General features: G+C 43.0%; 1 long non-coding RNA gene across 1 annotated transcript in view; it reads left to right on the forward strand.

Moving 5' to 3' along the window:
• Positions 1 to 7353, forward strand: part of LOC137561572 (uncharacterized) — a 60480-nt gene extending 53127 nt beyond the window's left edge. Inside the window, exons 6-7 of the long non-coding RNA XR_011030054.1 lie at positions 4981 to 5094; positions 7157 to 7353. This is a non-coding gene — a long non-coding RNA (uncharacterized lncRNA). The remainder of the gene's footprint in view (positions 1 to 4980; positions 5095 to 7156) is intronic.
• Positions 7354 to 21894: the final 14541 nt, after the last annotated feature.

The following is a 21894-nucleotide window of genomic DNA, read 5'->3' on the forward strand; positions in this document are numbered from 1 at the left end:
AACCGAACTTCCGGAAGAGGTCGCGGTTCTCCGTGATCGCGAACCCCTGGAAGTTCGCCGGGAACAGTTCGGGCCATCTCTAATTACGAGTAGCTACATACTCGTTGTTACTCGTAGAGAGCAACACTACATCTGGCGACAGGGACAAGCACTTCAGATAAATGTAGACTGCAACTACACTTTTCCTTTAACCTCCTTGCCGGTTATCCCGAGCTCAGCTCGGGGTAACCTGCGCAGGAGGATTTCTCAGGCCCCGCTGGACCGATTTGCATAATTTTTTTTTTTGTAACATGCAGCTAGCACTTTGCTAGCTGCTTGTAACATTCGATCGCCGCTGCTCATCGCCGATCCGCCGCTATCCGCTGCGCCACCCCCCCCTCCAGACCCCTAGCGCAGGCTGGCCAATCAGTGCCAGGCAGCGCTGAGGGGTGGATCGGGATTCCCTCTGACGTCTGGACGTCCTTGCCATGGCGACCGGGGAAGCCCAGCAGGAAATCCCATTCCCATTCTGAACGGGAATCAAAAATCTATTCTTTATTTTTATCTGGTAAACAAGTAATACGGATGCTAACCAGGCAATCCAAAAGTTAAAATCTCTATTACTTTTCTTGTTTATAAATGATCAATCCCCAGTTTACCTGACTCTTATTTGGTACGTTGCCGCAAAAAGGAAGTTGCAGGGCATGCTGGGTTGTCTTTTTTTGCTTCTTTATTTCCCTCAGACTTAATTAATGTACAGAAGCAAAAAAGGACAACCCAGCATGCCCTGCAACTTCCTATGTGCGGCAACGTACCAAATAAGAGTAAGGTAAAATGGGGAATGATCATTTATAAACAAGAAAAGTAATAGAGATTTTAACTTTTGGATTGCCTGGTTAGCATCCTTATTACTTGTTTACAAGATAAAAATAAAGAATTGATTTTTGATTTTATGCCCAGATCAATGTAGAATCATCTCTCTCTCTCTCTCTCTCTCTCTCTCTCTCTCTCTCTCTCTCTAGGACTCAATGCCACACGTGAAGGTAACAGGCGGCACCATTGTCTATTGATCTACGATTGACCATTACATGCGCGCTAATCTTCCGGGGTTCCCTGTTTATGGGCCCCGTATGTGAGTTATCGTTTTTATATCTACTGCCTTTTAAAGAAATTTGATCTAAATAAACGGGTTACGCTTAGATATTGCCGTTTTTGTTTTCCTATATAAATTCCTGAAACTTTACCTCCATACGGATGTCCACTGGATCTTCACGACGTCTGATGTTCCCTGGACGTTATCTGTGACATGAGCCATTTTACAACCTTATAATGTGGGTTGTTGGGAGCTGGTAAGCCTTTTCTAGTTTTGATGTTTGGCGGATATCTACCTCTGAGCATTTGATATATTGTGGTGAAGAATTTACCATTCCTTACATATAATGACTTTCTAAACCTGCGCTGACCTTTGATGTATGCCTGACTTCTGAACTTTTGGACATTGTTCTTCTCAGCGGCGGTTCCATTGTCCCTTGGCGCCGATATATTTGCTACTATATATTACATAATGTATGTGAGCTTGCTTTTGACATCCTACAAATCCCTGGAAGACAAGATCCATGAACAGGGAGAAGGAGGGTCAAGGGATTTTTACTTTGTAATCGATTTCGAATCCGGATATCTGCAATATCAGCGGATATCCGTGTCATGCATCCAAATATCCGCAGATAGCTATTCAGATTTTTTTTTTTAAAAATCTGGAATCTGAATCGGATAGCGTAAAAAAGTTTGGATGTCTGGGTTACCCGGATATCCGGAATCCGGATGAGCATCCCTGCTAACTACTACTGAACTTATTGTTTTTTTTTTTTTTAATAATACAGCTTGCTATGGCCCTATTGTCACAATAAATATTTGGATACTTTGCTTAAGCCACTGACACAAAATAGGTATACAGCTTTGTGCTGTCTGTGATTCTGCCACATAGATTCACAGACAGCACAAAGCAATGAGGGTGACTACTTTGCAACATGGCTCAAGTTTGCACTAACACTATTTTTTGCACATATTAAGGTCCAATATCCTAGAAGTGCTGTAATACAGTAAGTCTCCACAGCAGTCGTATCAATTCTTCTCTCACACAAAATGTTTTAGCTAACTACCTCAGAAAAGGGGACACAACTTACTACAAAAACATAGTATGACTTGCTCCTAGATCACATCTGCTTTAGTTTTACAGGGCCCAGGTGGGCATAAACTGGGTGATCAAGGTATCCTATAGACAGTGTTCCCTAACCCTGTCCTCAAGGCCCACCAACAGTGCATGTTTTGTGGAAATCCAGAGGCAGTTAATCAGCTCTGCTGAGACACTAATTACCTCACCTGTGAATGTTTGTGGTTTTCTGCAAAACATGTACTGTTGGTGGGCCGTAAGAACAGGGTTGGGGGGCTCTGCGACGGTCTGCCCCATTAAATTAGTTTTCAGAGTACCCTTTGCTTCCCATGCCAATGATTGGGTACTGCTATCCCCAGGACATCATGAGATGGCCCAGTTTAATATAAAGTGTCCAGAACATGGATTGACTTGTGTGGTAATACAAAAAAAAAATCACTAAAGTCTTATTAAACAGTTCTCAGTAATAAAACATCTGATTTATTAAATACAATTACACTAAATATAATATAAACTAGGAAAAATTAAAAGCGCATGGGATGGTCGCCCCACCATACACCCAGCCAATTACAACACACACAGGTGCACCACCCCAAACACTAGGAATCTTGTAAATATCTACTTGACTTCAATCCAGAGAAAAATATATTGATGAGCAATAAATGCCTATTAATGTCTGTTAGCAAAGTTCCCATAAGCTAATCCAATAAGACCACAAACTTACGGTCTAATGAGCCATAGCAATCAGCGTTCAAAGCAAATGATATGCAAAGTAGCAGAATCAGCAGTCAGCTAGTGGGAAAGAGATGAAGCTCAAGCAGCTGCAAACAGTCAAATAAGCAAAGGAATGATCTCACCAAGCTCCAGATCTAGGTTGTATGTGTATCATCCAGCAATCACCAGTGGCTCAGCTGGAGGGATGAATCAAGCAGCCGAAGATCCTGTGAATGGCATCCGGGCTCCAACAGTAAGATGCTGTGGTAGTACTGTGAGTGTCCTGGAAGGGGGATGGAGGAAATGCAATGTCAGCCCGGAATTTACATCCCAGTGCCATGCTGAAGGTGTAGGGTGGCGTGGCGTCCCATGAGAGAGCAGCTCACACCAGTTTTGCAGGTTTCCTGCTTCCTCAGGGGTTGTGACGTCGCTCATTCTCATTGTCACTTTCATACCCAAATCAAAACAACAACAAAAAAACACGCCGAGTGCCCCCGTGGAGCGCTACCGGGGCAGGATTTGTACTTTTTACCACCCAAGGCTACTATCATCAGCCACCCCCTGACAAACAGCAAAACCCCCACCACATACACACCCTTTTATTGGTCCCAGTAATCAATATATTTAAAGTTTCTTATTAAGGATATTAACAATACAATTTCACTAAACAATCAATCTTTCGATTGATTAGATTGGGCCATGTTGATGGTGCCAGCCGACTACAAATGGTCAATTGTTTTATAAATCTGGGCATCCATATTACATCGGAAATGATCAGAATTGTTATAATTTTTATTCCATTTATGGGCCAAATCGGTTTTCCGATCATTTCCTCCGGATCACAAATTATTGATTGAAAGGTTGATCGTTTGGTAAAATTGCATCGTTAAATGGCACCTTAAGATCTTGGTGGTGCTATTTAAATAACATAGCACATACAATTTGCATACCTCCTTGTCTCTCTGATCTCTTGCCCTGCTGCAGATCCAATCCAAATTTTTATTCTTCTTCAAGGAGCAGGTCCGGGCCGAGTCAGAGGCGAGAGAGGCCCCAGCCTCAGGGTGCAGTGTAGGAGGGGACACACAACTCACTCAGCTATCATTCCTTATTGTGTTTGAAGCAGAAAACTAGAGATTAAGCCAGATAACTAGAGATTAAGGTGTTGAGGGCCCTGGGGTGCCTCTTTCTCTATTAGCAATCAGTGTGTGACGGCTGGGGTGGGAGGGATGGAGGGGCACACATCATTGTCTCAGCTTTGGGTGTTGGAAGACCTTGTCCCGGCTCTGCCAGGGAGGTCATTCGTTCTGTGCCTTTGTCCTGGGGTTTCTCTGCCTCCCCAGCCATCACTGAGCCACATATGATGTGATGTAATGAATCCCCCCCACACACACACACACACAGCTCTGATAGGGTGGAGCTGGGTGGAGGGCAAAGCTGGAGTTGAAGAGCGGCCAGTGGTGGTGATGAGGGAAATCTCAGGTCACAGGCAATGACATTTTACCATGAACACTCTTATTTGGTTTGGTTTGAACCAGATCATATTCCAGTATTTGTGACAAATCTGACTTTTACACAAATCTAAACAGAAAACTAGAAGTTGGCCAATCTCTATGATATTGTTTTAAAAAATTCTCTAAAAGGGAGAAATTATTAATTTTGTGTCAAATGAATCTACCTGTTATACAAAACATGTCATCGCCTAGGCAACTTATCATGCATTGTTTTTTATTTCATCAATAACCGAGTAAGAGCACTTAACTTGTGGATTATGTAACAACTCCATAATATATACTAAATAAATATAAAATTAACAGCACCCTGTAAAGCATTTAGAGCCTTATTTTAACTGTATAGATACACCTAGCATGGGTGAGAGCCAACATCGAGAGTGGAGATATTCCTCTATATAACTGCCATTTACACGATCCCACACAATCACAGAAGAGCAGAATCCCGTGTAATGAATATGTCATTGAAGTAAAACTAGAGAAATGAAATGAAATGAATGAACTTTTAACAACTTCTTGCTTTTTGAAGACTTGTGAATTAAAGTGAAATAAAACTTCGACAAAACATTCAATAAAAATGTGTTTTCCTTCTTTTTATTAACCATTTAGTTATCATATTTTCCCAATGAGTGAATTTCATGGAGCACGGTGGTGGAGCAAACGGTACAAGTTCAGTGGCGGCATCTGGTCAGTTCACGACCTGGCCGGTCAAAGTCTGAAAAGGCAAGTGGAACTCTGCATCCTACATATTTGCACCATAGTGGAGTTGATTTTTAAACTCCATCCATAAGATTCATTTTATATATTTTATTTTAGCATTGAATAGTGTATAGTTTAGAACCTGCCTATGGCTGTTATATCAGTTTGTTTTGGAGAGTATTACAAATAAAACTTTGAGGAAAAGTAAACCCACCACTGCGTTTTCTCAGATTCCTGTCCTTGTGCCACCAGGGCTCATGTTAAAGCTGTGAAGTTGTGAAGTGAGCAGAAATGTCCACAGCAGGGCCACAGACAGCAAAATAAAAAAGCTTCTCTTTTACATACTTCACTAGACAAACATTTTCCTAAGAAATGGTTATTAATGTTTCTTTCAGCTGAAGTAAATGAAGCAACATACAAAGTGTGCTCTTTATGGTTCATTAAATATAAAAAAAATTCCATCCATGGGAATCAGCATAATAAAAATACTTATTTCCCCTTTATACATTAATAATACAATAACCTTGTAAACAGAACTTATTCTGCAGGGCAGCAGTTTCTATAAGTGTGGCCCAATATCCAGTTTTCAACGCCAACTTGAAATGTAATATAAAATGCAAACTAAAGTTAAAATGTAATTTAAACTGCAATGCAATGTAATCCAGTAACTCAGAAAAAAACCTCAGCCACTAAAAAGAGGCTGTCGGTTATTCTGCAGGGAGCTTCGATCAATGAGTGGGATCTATAATCCCAGTCATTGATCGCTGGGCTAACGGCCGGCGGCGGGAGTGCGCGCAGCTTATCTGGATGAGAATGTTCGTCCAGATAGGCTTAAGTGGTTAAAGCTCATCTGTGGTGAGAGAAATAGAGAAGTAGTAATTACTGACCTTCAAAAAAAAAAAAAAAAATTTTTTAAATATGACAGAGATAAAGGCCTGTGTACAGAATCTGTGGTCCAAATGCAACTTGTGGATGTTTTGCATGTATGTATATCAGGCTGTGGTAGAGACATTAGATCTCAAACTCACTGGGAGAAGAGATATGAACAGGCCTACCTACTCTATAAAGTACTACATAATTGGTTTTCTCAACAGAATTGTCTCATTGAAGAACTATTTTTTTTTTGTTCCTTTTATTTTTTTCTCTTTTTTTTTGAAACATGTAGACATATGTTGCACTTTCTTTAAACTGTTTGCTTTAATTTTGTCATATGTCATATTTATTAGACTAAGGGCAACAAAGCTGATTTGACATAAATAAGCTTTTTGCTCATTACAACATTTCTCATTACACTCAACAGTCTTGTTACCATAGAAGCAGAAATGTCCACATAAACCAGCTTGATTTGGCTGTTTCTGTGGCAGACGATGACAGAATAAAGGGCATAGTGAAACAACCTTTTAATTGCTCATACTGTAGAAAAAGTTCACTAAAGTGATTGTCTCCCAAAGCAAAAAAGCTGTAATAAGGCTTGGATGGAACTAACTACTACGGAACTTATTGCTTTTTTTCTTTTTTCTTTTTTTTAATAATACAGCTTGCTATGTCCCTATTGTCACGATAAATATTTGGATACTTTGCTTAAGCCACTGACACAAAATAGGTATACAGCTTTGTTCTGTCTGTGAATCTGCCACACAGATTCACAGACAGCAGAAAGCAATGAGGGTGACTACTTTGCAGCATAGCTCTAGTTTGCACTAACACTATTTTTTGCACATATTAAGGGCCAATATCCTAGAAGTGCTGTAATACAGTAAGTCCCCACAGCAGTCGTATCAATTCTTCTGTAAAGCATTTAGAGCCTTATTTTAACTGTATAGATACACCTAGCATGAGTGAGAGCCAACATCGAGAGTGGAGATATTCCTCTATATAACTGCCATTTACACGATCCCACACAATCACAGAAGAGCAGAATCCCGTGTAATGAATATGTCATTGAAGTAAAACTAGAGAAATGAAATGAAATGAATGAACTTTTAACAACTTCTTGCTTTTTGAAGACTTGTGAATTAAAGTGGAATAAAACTTCGACAAAACAATCAATAAAAATGTAATTTACGTCTTTTTATTACCCTGTCAGCTTCATGGAGCGCGGTGGTGGAGCAAACGGTACAAGTTCAGTGGCGGTATCTGGTCTGTTCACGACCTGGCCGGTCAAAGTCTGAAAAGGAAAGTGGAACTCTGCATCCTTTACATATTTGTACCATAGTGGAGTTGATTTTCAAACTCCATCCATAAGATTAATTTTATAGATTTTATTTATTTTAGCATTGAATAGTGTATCGTTTAGAACCTGCCTATGGTTGTTATATCAGTTTGTTTTGAAACGTTTTACAAATAAAACTTTGAGGAAAAGTAAACCCACCACTGCGTTTTCTCAGATTCCTGTCCTTGTGCCACCAGGGCTCATGTTAAAGCTGTGAAGTTGGGAAGTGAGCAGAAATGTCCACAGCAGGGCCACAGACAGCAGTATAAAAAAGCTTCTCTTTTACATACTTCACTAGACAAACATTTTCCTAAGAAATGGTTATTAATGTTTCTTTCAGCTGAAGTAAAAGAAGCAACATACAAAGTGTGCTCTTTATGATTCATTAAATATAAAAAAAAAATCCATCCATGGGAATCAGCATAATAAAAATACTTATTTCCCCTTTATACATTAATAATACAATAACCTTGTAAACAGAACTTATTCTGCAGGGCAGCAGTTTCTATAAGTGTGGCCCAATATCCTGTTTTCAACGCCAACTTGAAATGTAATATAAAATGCAAACTAAAGTTAAAATGTAATATAAAATGCAATGTAATCCAATCAATGAACACTAATAGAACAGTGTCGCCCAGTGGTCAAATTATCATAAATAATGTACAGATATGCTGGATGCTATCATACGTTTGAATAGGCAAGTCAACGTGCATCTATAAAATACCTTAGTTTAAAATACCGTATATACTCGCATATAAGCCAACCCACATATAAGCCGACCCCCCAACTTTTCTGTGAAAAACCAGGGAAAAATGATTGGAGTAGGAAATGCTGGATTGGTGCAGCCCCCCAGTGTGTCCCAGTATAGCTAGTATAGTGCCCAGTATGGGTAGGTAGTGCCTCAATATAGCTAGTATAGTGCCCAGTATAGCTAGTAAAATGCCCAGTATAGCTAGGTAGTTGCCAGTATAGCGCTCCCCCCTCCCCGCTCCCCCCGCGGCCGCCGCTGCTATTACCTGCTTAGGCAGTGGCTTCCTCTAATCCGCAATCCCCTCTCATGTTGCATATAAGTGTATCACAGCAGCGCGCCCGGCGCTGCTGCTGTGACGATGCAGGGGGCAGGAAAGAGCGTGGCTCCCTGTAGCGGCGATCTGTATCGCCATTACCAGGGGAACCGCTCTTTCTTGCCCCCTGCATCATCACAGCAGCAGCGCCGGGCGCGCTGCTGTGATACACTTATATGCAACATGAGAGGGGAACGCGGATTAGGAAGCAGCCGCCTAAGCAGGTAATAGCAGCGACGGCCGTGGGGGGAGCGAGGAGGGGGGCGCGGACCACCAGACCACCAGGAAAGACTCACATACAAGCCGACCCCCCAACTTTTGACCCCCTTTTTGGGGGTCAAAAATTCGGCTTGTATGCGAGTATATACGGTATGTCCATTTCACTGATCTTTGCATAAAGCAGAAACAAAAATATGGCTGTTGAGAGCATTTATAAAATGTGTACAAATAAAATGTGTATAAATCTGCATAATTTGCAGTCATACATAAACACCTACAGCAGTGAAAAGATGACAGGGAGCCCCAGCACATTCCCCAAATGCATTAAGATCTGACCAATCTGGAATACGTAAACTCCCATCCATATGACATCGTGCTGACCTAGGGATTGATGTAGTTGGGAGGAAGTATAGCTGTACTTTTTATAACCAGAGGTCCAGAGAAGAAAATGACACGTTGAGTCTAATGTATACATTGACATGTCATACAGGACACTTGCTGGGGACGTTTTTTTCCCAGCAAATTTGTTTTGAATGGTAGTTTGTTAATGAATTGCAGTATAATCCTTCAGTCACTGATTCAGGGATGTCACTAGTGAAACAATCATGTAACATGGGATTTAGGGCACACAAGCAATGTTGACAGAGCAATTAGCCTCTGAAATGTGTTTATTGTGAGTTGTAGTAAAAGTCTACATAAGTGGTTAGTATTTTTAGCATTCTCATGTCTCTCAATGCTAGCAACAAAAAGATAGCGTTCTGTCACAAAATAGGCAGCCAAAATTAACCTTATGATGGGAAAAAAAAATCAGTTGATTGGTTGAAAATGACCCTGAATGCATCCATCAAAAGTTCAATTTAACATATCATCTTGCTGACTAGATCAAGGTATTATCTGCATACCGCGCCCCCTTCTTATCCTCCAGCGGGGCGGGTATATGCAGATGAATATGAAATTTTAAAACAATGTAGTGCACTGTCTTAAGAATGTGCATAATGCAGATCCCAGGGGTTTAAAAGTAATGGGAATACACAAGCTTAATATAAGCTCAAGAAGAGGCGATTATGATAAGCAGCTTCTCAGAAAAAAATCATTCTGGATTTATCAATGTGGAAGTCTGTATCCGCTGGGTTTAAATAAAGATCTTAACATAAAAGCTTTCTTATGAATGATTCCTTGCATCTCAATAGGAAAAGAAACAGTGACACTGTGCTACATTGTTTTAAACTTTCATATTCATCTGCATATACCCGCCCCGCTGGAGGATAAGAAGGGGGCGCGGTATGCAGATAGTACGTCACGTCTGAGGAAGTCCAATGGACAAAACGCGTCACGTGTTTACAAATGTTATTGTATTACGTGGTTGTGACGTCCTAGAGTGGGCGGAGCTGGTTTCCCCGTGCCTCCATACTCTTCCTCTCGCTGCATAGCCATCATCTTCCGCAACGATCCACGGGGATTTAGAGCTGCCGCAGTTGGCGCTACGCGCCTGGATAGACACATCCACTGCATACTGGAGGATCCGGTTCCGTGAGTTATAAGCAAAGCTTCATACCTTGTGTTAACAATACTCTGTGCACAAGTGTCCACGTGGTAACTGGTATCCATCTTATATGGTTTGAAGACCAAAATTGCTTTGCTAATGCTGGCTTGAGAGGTTTGACATTGAATTTATATGTCAGTAATGAGTATGTATGTGCATATAGCATAGAGGCGTGCAAATGTCCGCAAAGCACACGGGGTTGACCTATATTTTCTATACTGCTTTGGATGTCCTATTTGTCATCATGTCTGAAGTCTGGGCCTGAAGAGAAAATGTATTGCAATAATTACAGCTATGGATATTCTGATTAGGAGTGCACTCCAAGGATTCATGTTTTTTTGCAATACTCAGCTTTAGGTGGCTGACAAAACGTCATTTTTATAGGGTTTTTTTATATGTGGTTGTTACTGTTTTTTGATACTGCAATGAATAAATGGAGTAGTAATTAAGTATAGGTCTGGCTCCCTTAACCTTTTTTGTTGTTAGTACATATTTTCTTATACTGCTTGCCCCAGAAACCTCAATGCATTTGTGGAAAAATTTCAAGAAATTACACAATATCAAGATTGCCCATGAAATCGTAAAGATAAGAAATTTTAATTGCGAACATAAAGCAGAATGTCAAGAGACCAAAATTACTCATTACAATTACTAATATGTTGTGCTTTAGCCTACATTCTTAATTGTAGTTTTTTTTTTTTAAGAAAGCTAGCTGCATAATTAGCTTTAACCACAGTGGGGCACTGTGCATTGAAAGGAAAAAAAAAATGCTGATGCCAATTGCAGATGGACACGGTTATCAAACTAGAGTGAAGTACCATGGGTATGTTTCCCAAATATAGCTTAAGGCTACTTACACACCAAGACGTTGCGTTTTAGGGGACGTTATGGTCGCATAACGTGCCCCTAACGCAACGTATGGTGGTGTTGAACTTGGACGTCAGATTGAGCTGCGTTATGCAGCTCTCAAAGCAGCCGCTCTAGGTTGATAGGAAGTCCGGATCTTTTAAGGATTCGGATCATTTGAATCGGATCATTGCAAAGATCCGGATCTTTGAACCGAATCATTTGAATCATTTTACTAGGGAAGCAGACTGGGTGAAATGACTAGCACGACAGGACTTTCCCTGCACTGTACATTCTGTATGTTCCTGTTTCTTCCAGACAGACATCCACTGTGAACCGAATCTTTCATTGTGATGATCCGGATGATTTGACTCACAAAAAAGATCCGGATCAAATGAACGATTCGTTCATGATCCGGACAACACTACAGTCCTACCACAAGTCTCTGCAGTGCAGTGAATATTAATTAGCCATGTGGCTGGCGGCAGAGGAGGAGGGGAGACCTCCTCCTCCAACATTACTGAGCATGTGCAAGCAGTCTAACGCTGCTTAGCCCAGTATAACGTACAGCATGCAGCACTTTGTTTAAACGTGCTGCGTTACTATGTTATGCAACGTGGGCACTGTGAACAGCACAATTGATTTTACAGTGCTGTGAGTTAGGCTGCTGTAACGTGGGACTTTAACGTCCCACTGTGAAACCAGCCTAAAGGGAACCTTACCTGAGGGGGATATGGATGTTTCCATTTAAACAATACCAGTTGCCTGGCAGTCCTGCTGATCTCTTTGGCGGCAGTAGTGGCTGAATCACACACCTGTAACAAGCTTGCAGCTCATCCAGTCTGACTTCAGTCAGAGCACCTGATCTGCATGCTTGTTGAGGGGTTGTGGCTAAAAGTATTAGAGACACAGGATTAGTGTTGGGCGAACACCTAGATGTTCGGGTTTGCGAACGTTCGCCGAACATCGCCATGATGTTCGGGTGTTCGCGCCGAACTCCGAACATAATGGAAGTCAATGGGGACCCGAACTTTCGTGCTTTGTAAAGCTTCCTTACATGCTACATACCCCAAATTTGCAGGGTATGTGCACCTTGGGAGTGGGTACAAGAGGAAAAAAATATTTGAAAAAGAGCTTATAGTTTTTGAGAAAATTGATTGTAAAGTTTCAAAGGAAAAACTGTCTTTTAAATGTGGAAAATGTCATGTTTCTTTGCATGAGGACAAATAGCGTGCGGATATAGCAATGCTTTTTGCCGCCATGCAGTCATAAATGTAATAAAGATGAGAGGTTCAATAAACAGGGACCGGAAATGCTAACCCAGCAGCAGTAGCAGCAGCACACGTGATGGAACAGGAGGAGGCGCAGGAGGAGAAGGCCACGCTTTTTGAGACACAGCATCCCAGGCCTTGCATGAGGACAAATAGCGTGCGGATATAGCAATGCTTTTTGCCGCCATGCAGTCATAAATGTAATAAAGATGAGAGGTTCAATAAACAGGGACCGGAAACGCTAACCCAGCAGCAGCAGCACACGTGATGGAACAGGAGGAGGCGCAGGAGGAGAAGGCCACGCTTTTTGAGACACAGCATCCCAGGCCTTGCATGAGGACAAATAGCGTGCAGATATAGCAATGCTTTTTGCCGCCATGCAGTCATAAATGTAATACAGATAAGAGGTTCAATAAACAGGGACCGGAAACGCTAACCCATCACAGATGGTCATTGTTCATGTTACTTGGTTGGGGTCCAGGAGTGTTGCGTAGTCGTTTCCAATCCAGGATTGATTCATTTTAATTTGAGTCAGACGGTCTGCATTTTCTGTGGAGAGGCGGATACGCCGATCTGTGACGATGCCTCCGGCAGCACTGAAACAGCGTTCCAACATAACGCTGGCTGCCGGGCAAGCCAGCACCTCTATTGCATACATTGCCAGTTCGTGCCAGGTGTCTAGCTTCGATACCCAATAGTTGAAGGGTGCAGATGGATTGTTCAACACAGCTACGCCATCTGACATGTAGTCCTTGACCATCTTCTCCAGGCGATCGGTGTTGGAGGTGGATCTGCACGCTTGCTGTTCTGTGGGCTGCTGGTGCATGGGTGTCATAAAATTTTCCCACTCCAAGGACACTGCCGATACCATTCCCTTTTGGGCACTAGCTGCGGCTTGTGTTGTTTGCTGCCCTCCTGGTCGTCCTGGGTTTGCGGAAGTCAGTCTGTCGGCGTACAACTGGCTAGAGGAGGGGGAGGATGTCAATCTCCTCTCTAAAGTCTCCACAAGGGCCTGCTGGTATTCTTCCATTTTGACCTGTCTGACTCTTTCTTCAAGCAGTTTTGGAACATTGTGTTTGTACCGTGGATCCAGAAGGGTATAAACCCAGTAATTGGTGTTGTCCAGAATGCGCACAATGCGTGGGTCGCGTTCAATGCAGTCTAGCATGAATTGAGCCATGTGTGCCAGAGTCCTGCCAGAATCCTCATCATCCTCTTGTGAGCGTTGTGATAGTTGTTGTGATGCATCATAGTCGTCACCTTCTTCCTGGTCTGCTTCTGCTGACCATTCGCGCTGAATTGTGGAAGTCCAACGTGCACCGCTCTGGCCCTCGTCAGTGGTGGCAGGAAATTCCTGCTCCAACTCCAGCTGTTCCTCCTCCTCTTCTTCGTCATAGCTGCAGGGGCAAGCGTTTCCTGAGGCGGATGGCCTGATGTTGGTACCATCACGCTGATCGTTTTCTCCTTCAGATTCCCCCAGTTGCATCATGACAGCTGTTTCCTTGATTTTCAACATTGACCTCTTCAGTAAACACAGCAGTGGTATGGTAATGCTGACTGAAGAGTTGTCACTGCTCACAAGCAACGTGGATTGCTCAAAATTTTGGAGGACTTGGCAGAGGTCCAACATGTTGGCCCAATTGGATCCACAGAAGCTTGGCAGCTGTCCGGATGCGCCTCGGTACTGCACCATCATGTACTGGACCACTGCACTCTTCTGCTCGCAAAAGTGGGCTAGCATGTGCAGCGTAGAATTCCAGCGCGTAGGGACATCACACAGCAAGCGATGGTGGGGGAGATTGAAGCGCTCCTGCATCTTGGCGAGTGCCCCCGAAGCAGTACTGGAATTTCTGCAATGTTTGGCCACTCGTCGCACCTTCAACAGAAGATCGGCCACGCCTGGGTATGTCCTCAGGAACCGCTGAACTACTAGGTTCATCACGTGCGCCAGGCAAGGGATGTGTGTCAGCTTAGCCAACCTTAAAGCGCGAATGAGATTACTCCCATTATCACACACAACCATGCCCGGTTTCAGGTCCAGCGGTGCCAGCCACAAATCCGTCTGTTCCTTTATTCCCCTCCAAATTTCCTCCCCTGTGTGCTGCTTATCCCCAAGGCAGATCAGCTTCAGCAACGCTTGCTGACGCATGCCAACAGCTGTGCTGCACTGCTTCCACGATCCTACTGCTGCTGGGTTAGCGTAGCAAGGTACACAGAGTGGCAGTAAACACAATGCTATATAGTGTGGCTGAGCGAGCGGTGTACTACTATTCCCAGCAGACACAGAGTGGCAGTAAACACAATGCTATATAGTGTGGCTGAGCGAGGTACACAGAGTGGCAGTAAACAGAATGCTATATAGTGTGGCTGAGCGAGGTACACAGGGTGGCAGTAAACAGAATGCTATATAGTGTGGCTGAGCGAGGTACACAGAGTGGCAGTAAACACAATGCTATATAGTGTGGCTGAGCGAGCGGTGTACTACTATTCCCAGCAGACACAGAGTGGCAGTAAACAGAATGCTATATAGTGTGGCTGAGTGAGGTACACAGAGTGGCAGTAAACAGAATGCTATATAGTGTGGCTGAGCGAGGTACACAGAGTGGCAGTAAACACAATGCTATATAGTGTGGCTGAGCGAGCGGTGTACTACTATTCCCAGCAGACACAGAGTGGCAGTAAACAGAATGCTATATAGTGTGGCTGAGCGAGGTACACAGAGTGGCAGTAAACAGAATGCTATATAGTGTGGCTGAGCGAGCGGTGTACTACTATTCCCAGCAGACACAGAGTGGCAGTAAACAGAATGCTATATAGTGTGGCTGAGCGAGGTACACAGAGTGGCAGTAAACACAATGCTATATAGTGTGGCTGAGCGAGCAGTGTACTACTATTCCCAGCAGACACAGAGTGGCAGTAAACAGAATGCTATATAGTGTGGCTGAGCGAGGTACACAGAGTGGCAGTAAACAGAATGCTATATAGTGTGGCTGAGCGAGCGGTGTACTACTATTCCCAGCAGACACAGAACAGTAAACAGAATGCTATATAGTGTGGCTGAGCGAGGTACACAGAGTGGCAGTAAACAGAATGCTATATAGTGTGGCTGAGCGAGCGGTGTACTACTATTCCCAGCAGACACAGAGTGGCAGTAAACAGAATGCTATATAGTGTGGCTGAGCGAGGTACACAGAGTGGCAGTAAACAGAATGCTATATAGTGTGGCTGAGCAAGCGGTGTACTACTATTCCCAGCAGACACAGAACAGTAAACACAATGCTATATAGTGTGGCTGAGCGAGGTACACAGAGTGGCAGTAAACAGAATGCTATATAGTGTGGCTGAGCGAGCGGTGTACTACTATTCCCAGCAGCGACACAATGACTGGGGGGACCCTGGCTAGCGTGGCTGGAGCGCGAACTACCCTGCCTGCCTACCCAAAGCTAAACCCACAGACAAATGGCGGAGATATGACGTGGTTCGGGTATTTATTTACCCGAACCACGTGACAGTTCGGCCAATCAGAGCGCGTTCGGGTCCGAACCACGTGACCCGTTCGGCCAATCACAGCGCTAGCCGAATGTTCGGGGAACGTTCGGCCATGCGCTCTTAGTTCGGCCATGTGGCCGAACGGCCTGGCCGAGCACCGTCAGGTGTTCGGCCGAACTCGAACATCACCCCAACAGGGTGATGTTCTGCAGAACCCGAACAGTGGCGAACACTGTTCGCCCAACACTACACAGGATCAGTGGGAGAGTCAGGAAACTGGTATTGTGTTAAAAGGAAAAATACATATCCTTTTCAGTTTAGGTTCCCTTTAATGCTGGTGTTTCTGTATAAAAAATACCTATGCTTCTGTACTATTGCATTGTCAGTATCTTGCATTCTTGCTTTGTGATGTATAGCATTGCATGTTACAATAAATTATACATAGATGATTGATCATGAGTTAATGTCCTTTAATTCTAGACTATTCTTCTTAGTGGTGATCCCAGATTATTGTCAGTGTTTGACCACCCACCAGGAGGAAAGGAAAGAGGGCCTTAAAGAGGAACTCCAGCCGAAACAAACATACTGTCATTAAGTTACATTAGTTATGTTAATTAAAATAGATAGGTAATATAATCTCTTACCCACACTGTTTTAAAAGAGCAGGCAAATGTTTGATTTCATGATGGCAGCCATCTTTTTGGTTGAAAGGAGGTGACAGGGAGCATGAGACACAGTTCCAACTGTCCTGTGTCCTGAGCACCTCTCCCAGTTGCTAGGCAACGTGAACAACAACATAGGAAATCCCATCATGCTCTGCACAACATCAGGGAAAAAAAGCCCTGGCTTTTTTCTTTGATGGGTGGAGCTTAGCTAAAAATGCAGCTAAAAATGATGCTTTGGTAAGAAAAACACAGTTCTGATGCTGTGAAACTGTTAAAGACACACCAAGCCTTTTTAGTTCTGCTGAGTAGATTTTTAGTCTGGAGGTTCACTTTAAAGATAAGGAACTTTTTTCATACGTTCAATAGAATGGAAGGATAAAGTTGATTGACGTGAGCAGGGTATGAAAATAAATCATTTTCTGGTTTATCTTTTTAAATTATTGATTTAGGAATCTTTGGGCTTGATTCACAAAAGAGTGCTAACGGTTAGCACGGCCGTTTTCGCGCGAATTTTCGCATTGCGGCCGATCGTGAATTTTCGCGCGAAACGATAACGTTTTCGTGCGCAAACACGAATTTTACCGCGAAATCGATATCGTTTTCGCACGAAAATTTGCGTTTGCGCACGAAAACATTATCAATTCGCGCGAAAACGGCCGTGCTAACAGTTAGCACTCTTTTGTGAATCAAGCCCTTTATATTTGTTCAATTAAAAGTTCACTTCCTGGTAGAATAAAAAGGGGAACAGGGTCGGGTGTAAATAACTCACTGGGCGATAAATTTGCTTAGACTAGTTTTTTGTTTTTTTTAACACTCTGATGGGTGCTATCGGCAATTGTATCGGTACACTATAGTCACCTGATTTTCAAGCTCACCAATGTATAACAATGGTGAGTTTACCAATTGGATCAGGCCCATATACTTAAACGGTACTTATCCGTTAGCCGGGCGCATCCGGCAGGTGGCGCTGTTGTAGCAAATTTCGATGCGCTGTTGTATCTAATTCCATTCATACTTAGTTAATGTAGTACTGTGTGAATGGAAGCGCCGCAGGTGGCGCTAATTATATTGATACGTAACGTAACAATACAGTGTTAATGCCAACGAATACATTGTATTTGAAGTGGCCGGAACTGGCACTTAATGGAATAAAATGAAGGCGGCGGCAATGTAACACATGAAGCCGCCGCTTCGTCTGTTGTTCTTCCTCCCCTTTGCCCTCTCGCTTCTATACAATGCTGCCAGCCTGCGGGGACATGCGTGTCCCCCCAAAGTCGTTCGTCGCGGCAGGGAATCCTGCTTGTTTCCTTGCGACGAACGACTGTGGGGGGACACGCGTGTCCCCCCAGATGGCAGTGTGGTATAGAAGCGAGAGGGCAAAGGGGGAAACAGACGAAGGCGGTGGCTTCATGTGTTACATTGCCGCCACCTTCATTTTAATTCCATTAAGTGCCAGTTCCGGCCACTTCAAATACAATGTATTCATTGGCATTAACACTGTATTGTTACGTTGGGTATCAATGTAATTAGCGCCACCTGCGGCGCTTCCATTCACACAGTACTACGTTAACTAAGTATGAATGGAATTAGATACAACAGCGCATCGAAATTCGCTACAACAGCGCCACCTGCCACATGCGCCCGGCTAACGGATAAGTACCACTTAAACTTATCCCCGAGTATGTGTATGGATGTAAAGTAGTTGAGGAAAGCCCTACATGCCCTTTTGAGAGGATTTTTTTTATTTATATTTTATATGAACCACATGCATATTTATAATTTTAAGGGTTATATAACATTAGTCTATGGGAAACGAAGGATGACAACAAGTTCAAGTTCTGATGCCGAGTTCTTGCTCAGTCTGCTGCTTTCCAGTCTTTATTGCCCACAAAGGAACCGAGATCACAGCCCTTGTATGATCTGCTCTTCAGAATTACATGAGATATGACAAGGGAAATTGACCACCAAGGGAATATTAAAACTGTTCTAAAAAGTAACATGAACAGATGATTTATGGGAAAGATAAATTGCATTCTTAGTAGACTGTCTGTTACTTATTAAAAGCCCTGGCCCACCCTAAGTTTTCATTATTGCATTTTTATGAAATGCAGTTGATAAAATAAGCAATGGGGAACTTCCAGCAGTGCACTTTTTCAGGCAATTAGCAAACATTCGCAGGCCCATTTGCCACATTTGCAAGGTCACAAATCCCAAAGCAAGCACAGGTTTGGGTGTGAAACCTGATGCAAACAGGCATGTGCAAGACCCTAATTTCTATCTCCTTTCCCATTCCAGCACAGCTGACTTTAGTTGAAAAGCAAATGCAAAAAATGATCACGTGTGCATAGCCATGAGTGTGTATATCCTGATGCAAAAAAAAAACAAAAAAAAAACAAAAAAAAAACATTGCAATAATGTTTTTTTCTGCTAACTGCCATCCCTACTAAAAATTGTCCATTATAAAAAAAAAAAAAAAAAAAAAGTTGGATGGAGACAAATACAAATTTCACTTGGACAATGTAAACTGCAGCCATTCTTACACTTTTTATGGTAGGGTTCTCAAATGTTACACAATTGGTCACTGGGTGACTGGGATTAATAGTCACAAAAGTGGGTGGAGCCTACAAAAGCTAATCAAAATTCACCTATTGATTTTCAAGGGGAGTATTTAATTGCTGCCATTTTGCGTGGTTAATGGCACAAGCCTCAAACCTGGTACAGTTAGTTGGTCATTGGGTGACTGGGGTACACTTTCAGAAAAGATTATGGGGCTACAAATAGCCAATCAGATTTGCTTCATTTCAATGCAAATTATTGATGCTGCAAAGCTCACAAACTTGGTCATTGAGTAATTGAGTAATTGTGTGTTAGGGTTAGAAAAAGAGGGCACAGCCAAAACCAGCCAAATACATACCTGGGCAACTCAGCTAGTGTGTATATATAGTGTGTGTGTGTGTGTGTGTGTGTGTGTGTGTGTGTGTTTGTGTGTGTGTGTGTGTACGTGTGTGTGTACGTGTGTGTGTACGTGTGTGTGTACGTGTGTGTGTGTGTACGTGTGTGTGTGTGTACGTGTGTGTGTGTACGTGTGTGTGTGTGTGTGTACGTGTGTGTGTGTGTGTGTGTGTGTGTGTGTGTACGTGTGTGTGTACGTGTGTGTGTTTTTTGACAACTTAAAAACGTTAGGGCCTATTCTTCAGACGGGTAAATTCCGGCAGCTGGGCATGCGGTTTACCACCATCATGTACTGCGTTCCACATTGAGAAATGGCAGCATTCATCTCAGCGCATTTACCATTGAATGCCGGCATTCACGCCATGGTTCATTGAGTTTTCAGAGATGCTGTGTGTAGCATCTGTCGTCAACAGCGTTTGCGGTTCTGTGTCCCCTTAGGGACTCAAAATGTGACAAGACAACAAAATGCCAGTAACCGATGCCAAATGCCTTTTGGCATGGTAGCAGAAAAGCATTTAGTAACGAGCCCCCTGCAGCTGTCCGTCTGAACCGGCACCAAAGCTACAGCTGCAGTAAATCACTTTTGCCATTCCGATCTCTCCTCAGAACGCTGCAGTGTGTGGAAAGAAAAGAAAGCTGATAGCAGCATCTTCTTCTGTATGTATAAAAATATTTAAAAATCCTTTATTAAAGGTTATTGTAAATAATTGTAATAAAAATAATTTAAGCACTTTAATTTAATCAAGAAAAATACAAACAATGATAATACATTTAAGTGGAATAAAACACAAAAAACATTCAATAAATATGTGTTGTCCTACTTTTTATTACCCATAAAGTTAGATATTTGATATAATTAGAACAAGATATTTGCTTTTGTGCACAAGTCATATTATCCATTTACACATTACATGTTCCCAAAGTATAGTTTATCTGGTCTGAAAGCTGCCATTGCATTTTATTTATAGCTGCTGTAAATATGTATGAAAATCTTTTAGTGAGCTCTTACCAATTGTGTGCATGCTAGAAGCAGAACATACCTCATTTTCAGCACAGCTAGGAATGTAGCAACAGAGGAATGTAAATAGGGATGATCGGAAAGTGCAATTTTCGGTTCTGCGGAAATCCGGAATTCCGTCAGAACGAAAATCTGTGACCGTTTCATTACGGCGGTATTGAGCGGAATTCCGCATTCCGCCTGTACAATTTCAGCAATCTCATTTGAAACCTCGGTTTTTAAACATCGTAGGCCATGGGACCTAGTGGCTGTTCCACAGCAGTCATTACTAATTTTTTTTTTGGAGCAACAGGAGTTGTCGTAGGTCATGGGACCTAGAGGTGGTTCCACGGCAGTCATTACAATTTTTGTTTGGAGCAGCAGGAGAAGTTTTTTTTTTTTGGGCAGCAGAAGTTGTCGTAGGCCATGGGACCTAGAGGTGGTTCCATGGCAGTCACTACAATTTTTGTTTGGAGCAGCAGGAGAAGTTGTAGGCCATAGGACCTAGAGGTGGTTCCACGGCAGTCATAAAAAACTGTTGTTTGAAGCAGCAGGAGACGGAGTTGTCATAGGCCATGGGACCTAGAGGTGGTTCCATGGCAGTCATAAAAAATTGTTGTTTGAAGCAGCAGGAGACGGAGTTGTCATAGGCCATGAGACCTAGAGGTGGTTCTACGGCAGTCATAAAAAAATTGCTGTTTGGAGCAGCTGGAGACAAAGTTGTCATAGGCCATGGGACCTAGAGGTGTTTCCACGGCAGTCATAAAAAAATGGTTGTTTGGAGCAGCAGGAGTTGTCGTAGGCCAATTATTGCAGTTAGTATATTATTATTGTATTGTAGTAGTCATTATCTTATGAATCAGTGAGAGGGGCCTTGTAATTGTCACTGATCCATGGCTCGTTCATTTTTATGAATGTTAGTATGTCCACATTGTCTGTGGACAGACAGGTCCATTGGTCGGTGATCACCCCACCTGCAGCGCTAAATACTTGCTCAGAAAGAACAGTGGCGACGGGGCATGCAAGAACCTCCAGTGCATACTGAGCAAATTCAGGCCAGGTATCCAGTTGTTTTGTCCAATACTCCATGGGGTCATCATTACTCTCCATATTGTCTGGAGCACTGGCTGACCCCAAGTAATCCTTCACCATAGGGGCCAGCTGCTGGCCGTGACCACTTTGTCCGCTGGTGGTGCTGCTGCTAGAAGGAGTATTTGGCATTGGCTGATAAAATTCCTTCAGCATACTCAGCAGGTTCACAGATTGGCTATTAGTGCTGTTGTGGGGATTGGGACCACCAGACCTTTGCTGAGTGTGATGAGGCTTGGTAGCTTGGGCCCGGGATACAGGTGTAGGAAACGCATCTTCTACCCAACAAAGAAGGGCATCCCGGATCTGGCTCATCCTGGCGTCTGCTTGGGAGGGGGGTATGAACTGGCGCATTTTCCCCTTGCACCGGGGATCTAAGATGGTGGCCACTCACATGTTGAGCCTTGATTTTAGAGTTTTAATCCGAGGGTCCTTACGGAGGCACTGGAGCATATGTGCAGACATAGGGAAGAGATG

Source organism: Hyperolius riggenbachi, chromosome 3, assembly GCF_040937935.1.
Source record: "Hyperolius riggenbachi isolate aHypRig1 chromosome 3, aHypRig1.pri, whole genome shotgun sequence".
NCBI lineage: Eukaryota > Metazoa > Chordata > Amphibia > Anura > Hyperoliidae > Hyperolius > Hyperolius riggenbachi.